The sequence below is a fragment of the Colobus angolensis genome, unplaced genomic scaffold (genome assembly GCF_000951035.1).
Source record: "Colobus angolensis palliatus isolate OR3802 unplaced genomic scaffold, Cang.pa_1.0 Scaffold137, whole genome shotgun sequence".
NCBI classification, from domain to species: Eukaryota; Metazoa; Chordata; class Mammalia; order Primates; family Cercopithecidae; genus Colobus; species Colobus angolensis.
In genome coordinates this window covers 7,464,282-7,472,732 of record NW_012114455.1, presented here as the reverse complement: position 1 = coordinate 7,472,732, position 8,451 = coordinate 7,464,282, and the positions used below count along the sequence as shown (strand labels likewise).

At 43.4% G+C, this 8,451-nt stretch overlaps 1 protein-coding gene across 4 annotated transcripts in view; it reads right to left on the bottom strand.

Annotated features, from left to right (window-relative positions):
• NTM (neurotrimin) overlaps positions 1 to 8,451 on the bottom strand; it is a 975,363-nt gene that overhangs the window by 435,058 nt on the left and 531,854 nt on the right. The window contains exon 1 of one of the 4 annotated variants that reach the window (XM_011934703.1): positions 548 to 928. The exons of the other annotated variants lie outside the window; for them this stretch is intronic. The gene's annotated coding sequence lies outside the window, so the exon portion shown is untranslated. Of the gene's footprint in view, positions 1 to 547; positions 929 to 8,451 lie in introns of those variants that run through there. 4 annotated transcript variants of the gene reach the window in all.

Sequence of the window (8,451 nt, the reverse complement as noted above, 5' to 3'; positions counted from 1 at the left end):
AAAACAAGTTACCTTGCAACCTTAATCAGCCCCAGACTTGAGACATCTTAAAAAGGGTCACAAACTAATTAACTGGGAAAGGAACACCCTGCAGCGCCGGGCCCGGGCTGTGCACCGGCCCAGCCCAGGCCAGGCGTTTAACCATTTACGCGCTTCCAAATTAGGGGAAAAAAAACAAGTTACCTTGCAACCTTAATCAGCCCCAGACTTGAGACATCTTAAAAAGGGTCACAAACTAATTAACTGGGAAAGGAACACCCTGCAGCATGCGTACATGCACCTTTAAAATGATCAGATTAATTCCGTTAGCATTCAGAGTAAATTCAGAGTGTTGGGAGGATGTTTTAGAAGAACCTCATAGTTATTCAGTAGTACAGCACCCACCCAGCAGCCCCCAAAAAGCTGCTCAAAACCCCAGAGACTCAACACTACCATTCTAGAGATCTGTCATATATAAAACAAATCCAAAATCACAGAAGCCTCTTAGTGTGCGAAACTGGAAAAATCGCATCATCAAAATGTTGGTCAAGTTCAGACACCCACTTACATTCTTTATTCTTGTTTTGTCGCCATTAAAAGATGCTGGGCCTGCAAAAGTGCTCACTTGGGTGGATGAGTGTGAGCCACTTGCTGTATTTATACAGCAGACTCCCAGTTTTCCTGGGCCTCACACTCTGGCACAGCTGATTTCATCTTTAAGAGGTGTGTTTCTCAAATTCTTGAAACCCAGGGAGAGACTGGATTTGCCTCGGTCCCTGTCACTTCTCCTCTCTGACTGCTGCTGGTCCTCCTGTGCCTGTATTATTATTTCTCCCTTAACTTCGGCTCTGAGGGAATGGCCTGCGTTTCCTTTCCCTGGCTGGGCCTGGTCCTTGTGCAAGGGGGAAGCACAGAGCAGCCCAGCAGGCACAGTGGCAGCGACATTAATAATGCTCCCTTCTCAGGGATTCCCAGAGCCCAGCTCCAGCCCTGACCCACATTCTCCTTGGGGATAGAGAGGAGGCAACAGTGACTTTGTTTTTCCCCTAGACTTTCTATCAAACACAACCAGGAAGCTTTTTGTTGTTGTTGTTAACAACTGTTAAATAACAGAAAAAATGTTCTTCCAAAAAGCTATACAGCATGAAAGAGACTGAACCATTATAACTGAGTCATATAACCATGAGGGCTCATTCTGGCAACCTTGGAGCAGTACCAAACCCTTACATGTAGATAACACGTTGGAGAGGACACAAACATTTCACCAATCAAATCTCCCTCACACTGACTATTTTATGGAGATAGGACAGAAGTAGGCTTTGGGGAAATCGAAACCACACTCTTGGGTAACAAAGAAAGACTAAGAAGGCTTGCCTTTCCATTGTCATAGTTGACTAGAACGTGCTCAGCCAGCAAGAGTAAAGCGACTTTACAGTGAATACCTCAAAATACTTTGCATTAACCCATCATTGGGCCAATTGTTCCCTCCTCTGGTGACTTTTCTGATATTAAATTCTCTGGGAAACTCATCTGCTACTTTTGGCCACTGGGGATGATTTGATGTATAACACCAAAACTATCAGTTGTCAACTTATGGCTGCAACAAATGACTTTACCGTCAGGAATAAACAGTTACATCTGTGGGGAGCAGAAGAGCTTTGTTTGTGTTTTTGAAAGGAAAGGAGGAAAATTCACCTATTTTAGCACCAGTTCATTCTTGGAAGACTCTATTTTGTCTCCATTTTCTAGTGGGCAATTGTGGAAATAGGAAATTGAATAACTTCACCACGTTAAGATAAATATGATGATACACTAAAGCTGTGAGATGATGTTTGCCGACCTTCAGTCTGCTGAATTTGGGCTTCTTCTCCACAAGCCAAGGGGTCACCTCTAATGATTCATCCATTCATTTCAACCATCGCTCATACTCCCCCGTCTCAACCCCTCTTCTTAAACACATCCTCACCACAAGTGGAAACAAATGCCAGTCATGGGGAAAGGACAGGGGCTCGTTCTGAGCTTTGGAGTCATTTCCCTACAGGCCTGAGAATGACAGGGATGATTCCTTTCATGGTAAATGCTAATCCTGGCTCTTGCATCTAATTTTCAGGTAGGTACAAATGAGCATTAGTTTTTGCATCTAGGGATGTGGATAATGACAACACAGGCTTTCCCGAGGGGCCTACATACATGATTGACTCTACAGGAAAATACTTAGAAATCCATTTAAGATGGAAGGTGCTTTATTAATACATTTTCCTGCCATTGCTTCATTAGTATGTCTGGGCAGGAAAATAATTCTTCGTATAGGCTCTTTGAGATGTTTGGTTGCTACCAGTCTGCATGCAGTTGATATAAGACAATCAAACCACCTTTGTCTCTGCCCGTGAAGGGAGAGTGCTAAGCTGAGCAATCCAGCAGTTGCAGCAGAAAACCTAGCGGCTAGCTCAGGTAACTCACGGGGGGGGGGGGGACAAAGAAAAGGCACTTGCAACCTCATACCTGCTTCGTGGGCCCAGGGATCCAAACTTGATTCAAACATAGAAGTTTAGAAAGTGGTGAAAGGTCAGAGATGCCCACATAATTAACAAGACAAAATCCATTTTATTCAAACCGGCTATTGAAGTGGTTTGAAAGGATGAAGATCAAAATCATATGTCAACTCACTTCCCAGCCCTTAATCCCTAAATATAACCAACACTTAGTGGCTTATCTTATATCCTGTCTCCTGCTTCATAAAAACTGCTGGATTTATTTTATTTTTCTCAGCATATCCAAGTTAATGAAAAGGGATGGCATTCAAAGCAATTTCATTATTTGTGTTCTTTATAGAAACAACTTCCTTTCTGCCTCCTTGAAAGCAGATTCCTAACGAGCGCCCACTTCCACCCTCTTTCCCACCATCTCCCTCTCCTTCCTCCCTTCCTTCTTGCATACACATATACTGTACACATAAATCAACTTGTCACAGCTTGTCTCTGTGCTGACAGCTGTAATTGCTTCAGGTTATAAAAATATCTATAGGACGATGCCTTTCAAGCTCACAAACATGTACACACATCCACACTCCCTGAGCAAAAGGAAACAATCATATTCCCTTTAATAATCCTGGGACTGCAAAGGAGGGAGGAGGGAAGAGCCTGCCATGCCAATTCTGGACGGTTGGCAGGCAGGTGAGGAAGCAGTAGATGGAGCCTTCAGGCAACCCTGGCACCTGTACACTGAGGCAGGGCTGCAACAGAGAAGAACTCCCAATGAAAGAGAAATTAGCTGTTGTTTCTGTTTTACTCCATGTTACCCAGAGCAAGCTGGGACCAGCTAAAGAGCTGTCACTGTTCCACATACACAAGAGACCAAAAGAGGAGCACTAGCTTAACAAATGCCAGCTCTGCTTCTCCTTGTCTAAAAAGGCTAAAGGCTCCCCTCTCCTGGTGGAGATCTCACATAGGAGTGCAGGCAAGAAGATGGGAAATGCAGGGCAGTTAGAGAGTGGTGTGACATCAAATAGATATTGGAAGATTTAATCAGAAAAGGAGGCATAAATCTGGATAAAGAGATGCCTCTAGGGCAGTAGGGAAGGGCTGGGAACTGGAAAAATATATGCTATTTTTTGCTCCTCTATGAATACAGGATCAAAATAAAATCATGGTTCATCTGGGCTATAGTCCAGCATGTTAGGATTTCAGCAGAAAGAGCAAAGGGGCAACTTAAAAAGGGGAAGAGTGCTCCAGGGAGAGAAAAGAGGTCACAAATAGAATTGAGAAGGAGGATATGAAGGAATGGCAAAGGTGAGGCTATCTATGGACTTTAAACCCATAAAACTTTATAAGAGATGCATAAAGCAGAGAGGTGGTGGGTAGAACAATCGGAGGTAGACAGAAAAGTCAGGGGGAACAGGATGAACAAGCCAAAATCAAAGTGCCGATGCAGCGAAAGGCAGGTGCCCAAAGGGGACAGCCTGAGAACCAGGGGTCTTCGGGGCAGAGCCTTTCCTTTTTATCTAAGTTTTGGGTCATAATAAGAGCCTGGACTCACAACATCACAGAATGATACATTCAGAAGGGACCTTGGAAGATCTTGAGTATAATCCATTCATGTGTTAAGTGAAGGACTGAGGCCCAGGAGGGAGGAGGAGTGATCGCAGGAGCATCAAGTTTACAAACTGACCAATCCAGACTAGAACTCAGAACTCCTGGCTCCTACACCAGGGTTCTTTCTACTCCACCTGTCAGGTAAGAACAATATTTAAGAGCCAGCCAATACAGTCACTCCTGCTGCTGCATCATCTGTGGCCAAGAGAGAGACACACAGAGGAGAGTTTACTACGGTTGCCCAGAATCACTTTGGGTATATAATTATTTGGTTGAACTCAAATTAGTTAGTAAACCAGCAAACGGATTTTGAGTTCCTCGTGTGTACCAGGAACTGTGTTGAGAGGTACAAAAATAAAGACATGCCCCCTGCCCTTGAGTTGCATGTGGTCTAGTGCTGTTGGGTTTGTCAGTGGTTTTATTTCTATTAACATTCATGAAAATTAAATGAACTCCATCCTGCACTCCCCTATAAGGCCTTGAGAACTTTCTCACTGCTGAGACAAAAAAGCTGAGGTTTGCCTAGCCTGTGGGAAGTAATTTGTCTCATTACACTTGTCCAGATTCCCAGGCACAATCTTGGTTCTCTAGCTTTATTGAAAGGGGCATTAGGAGGGGTGGGGTGCTCTGAAGGACTTCTAAATATTGGGAAGCCCTTCATCAACTCAACAGGGTCAGTGAAAGCAATGAATGGGAGAGACATAGGCAAAAGTAACGTGGACCTCCCCTGCATAAAGCGCACTTCCAGCAGGGGAGACAGACATTCAACAAAGAATTTTATGAAATAGTGGATACAATTGTGATGAATGCTGTAAGCAAAAAAAAAAAAAAAAAAAAAAAATGGATAAGATAGGATAGGAGATTCTCATCATGTCTGGAAGATCAGGAAACTTTTCCCTAAGGAAATGACATTAAACTGGACTTAACAGTGAGGGGGAGATGAAGGGATGGGCAAGCATGGGCAGGAATCTCGTGGATGGCAGAAGACAGCACAGACGCTACACGACCCAAGACGGGAAGGAGCATGAGCAGAAACCGCCTCAACAGCCTCACACGGTGTTCACGCAGACTAAGGATGGGCACCTCGGGAGTGCTCTGCGTCTCACTGAAAACCTCTAATGCCATCAACATTCTGTGTTCATGCAGTCACAGATTTCTTCAGTACATATTTATCCAATAAGAAGGACCGTGACCTTGGGCTTTAGACTCAGACCAGAGGTCAAATATTCACCCTCTCCATTACTAGCTGTGGGACCTTGGGGACGTGCCCTAACCTAATCTGTAAAATAGTGGTCCTCATGGTTCACTACTGTCAGTACTGCTGTGAGGATGAGATGAGGGAGTAGCTGCAAAGAGTTTAGCACAGGCCTGGCTGCTCCCAGGCTTCTCACGCTGGGACTGGTAGGAGCTGCCATTGGCTGTGCTTCCCTCATTCTGAGTCAGCCTACAGGTGACATTCATGCAGAGAACCCAGGAGCAGACTGCTGAGTGCAGGCCCTGGGAATGCTCTTAGAGGTCACAGCATAAGGGGGACAGAGCAGGAATGTCATGCTGAGATGTAGTCAGAGAGAGGAAGTAGCACAGCCTCTAGACCACCCACAGCAGGAAGAGCTGTGGCCCCCAGCTCCCACCCCACTGTCAGGCCTCTGTTCTCTAGGCCTGTGGGAAACAGCCTGTGCTTGCAAAAGAGGAGACAGCTTTCTCTTTCAGTAGCAGCCTGGGAACTTTGAAAGTACAACAGAAGAGTAGCCAATCCACCTGACAAAAAGACAGGACACCTTCATCCCATTATAAAGTGAGCCACAATGTCTGACCTCCTTCCATGAGCCTTTAAGCCCTTTATTGCTCCCATGTGCCCGATGGCTGAATCCAAAGCTTCTTCAACCATGCAAGGCCCAACAGGCTCAGGTCTCCATCTTAAATGAATCACTGGATAAGAACATCTTGGGCCTGCCTCATCTCTCCTAATTTCTACATTCAGGGATTGGCTTTGTAACCTCTGTGGAAGAGTTACCTGCAGACATTCATCTACGTGCACACACAGACACCAGTTCTAATGTTTCCGAGCCCAGCCAGAGTAGGGAAGCGGCTTCTCAAACAGAAACAGCCCTAGGAATGGCAATTTTATCAAGTACAAATTTGGAGTTTAAAACCCCAAGTACACTGTGAGAGGAACTTGGCTGACTTCTACCCCTGTCCGCCATTCTCCCTAAACAATCACCTAGAACTTCTGTCTCTGTTTGACCTTTTCCCTTCGTTTTCTTTAGAGGTTTTGTTTCTTGTTCCCCATCCAAGAACAACAGCAGACAAAGTAAATTTTACTGACATAAGAATTTGCATAATAACATATGGGTCCAACTGTACTTTTTATTGGAGGTGACATTTGTGCAAATACATTTTGTAAACCAGAAGACTTGAATTCTAGTTTCAACTCGGCCTGTCATTTTGTCACCTTAGATAAGTCACGGTTTGTTTTTGAATTTTTAGCTCCTTCGTTTGTCAAAAAACAAACAAAAAAAAATCTTCATGATCTGTGGGTCACTGAGAAGGTCTAATGACAAATTCACTCAAACGGGTTGACGCACTTTTGCAGAATTAAAGGAACAATTTCAGAGTACGGTGACAGCTTAGTAAGAGTGTGGGATCCAGGGTCTGGAATTCCAGCCCCAAGTCTGCCCCTTACCAGCTCAGTGGAATAGCTCTGCTCTCTTCCTCTTGCCTTCTAAATGAGGAGTTTAGATGAGCTGGCTTCCCAGAATGTTTCCAACTCTAATAGTCTAGGATTATAATGCTTCTCAACACTCTTATCAAATTCACTCATCAGTCCTTCCTGCACAGAAATAGCCCTTCTTATATGGCCTTCCATTCTTCCCATTCATCTAGGTAACCACTTCAGAATGTAGAAAACTGTTGTACAAAGTAATTAATGAGCTGCCCTGGATCTGAGGCAAGCGATGGAAGAGTCAAGATGATTAAAAGTCTTCCGATAAAGGGTTTCTTTAAGGAAAAGAAAATCCCACAATGCAACCAGCAATGTTAATCTTCAATAAATATGCTGTTAATATTTAACTGGCATTTATTTAAACTTACAGTAACTGTCCTATTAAATCTAAATTAATTGCCCATTTGGGAATCTTCCCCTAAAGCCTAGCTGGGACATGGCTGTCTAGATACAGTCTATGCTAGGCATCCAGCCATAAAGAGAATATTTAAACCCTCCTTCCAGGACTAGACTATTGGAATATCCGGGTTAGAAGAGCTTTAGAGGTCTATTGGACTAGTTGCACACTCTCTGTCATTTAACTTTCTGTGGCCCTATTTTTTTTTCTTCCCTCCAGTAAGGGATTTTTTCTGTTTCCTGTATCTACCTCTTTCCCCCTTTTCTTTTTATTTGGATTCTCTCTCCTTTCTGTTAGTGTTTGTTTCTTCTGGACCTCTTGTTTTAGACTCATTCTGCTGTGTTTTATCTCAGTCTCCCCTGAGTTTCTTAAATAAGCCATTTAGGCATATGTTCATAGCATATTCTGTACACACAAGGATACATATACATACATATAATTTTACGTGTTACAAAGAACATTTTATAATAGCAGTCGTATATAAAAGGCTAAGTGCCGTGAAATAATTCCTGAGTCACGCTGCTTTAGAAGGGGCAGCAAGAGTGTAATTGGGTAGAACTGATCTTTGCTATCCCTGAAATCAATCAATATTTTTTATTAGAAATGTGGACCTGGCTGAACGTCTGTGATGTTATTTTGCTGAGATTGTAACCCATTTACATTTCCACACCGAACATATACAGACACACCACACCGGTTTCATCAGATCAGTTGACTACTGAGACGTGGATTTCAAACAAACACCTAATTAGATGGGTTAGTGTTCAAACTGAGTTAACTTTCAACCAATGCATCAAGGCTGCACAAAATCTGAACTTTCCTCGGGGAAGTGGGAAATGGATGAGACTAAAATCATTCACTCTAAGGTTCCTAAATGTTTAGTTCACCGAGTTTGAGGTATAAATGTTCACTGTTTGCTCTGCAGGCTCTGGGACAGGAATGGTGGTACGGAGGGGACAAAGCACCAATGAGGAGTAGGTGAAGTGGTGGGAAGGCACCTACACATGTTAAGAAGATAAACATACTCTCAACTGTTTGCTCGTGGAAGGCTTGAATTTATACTGCCCTAGAAGTCAAGTTTCTTTGTTATTTCTAGCTAAACTAATACCCAAACTATCCACTTCTTTTTTTCTTCTTCAATTTAAAGCATCTTTACTTTATTGACTCTGCCAAACTTACTGACTCTTACAAAGAAATAATAAAATGCGTTTCTATATGCTTGTGAATCACTGTGACTTTCCCTTGTTGATCCACCTGTGTGC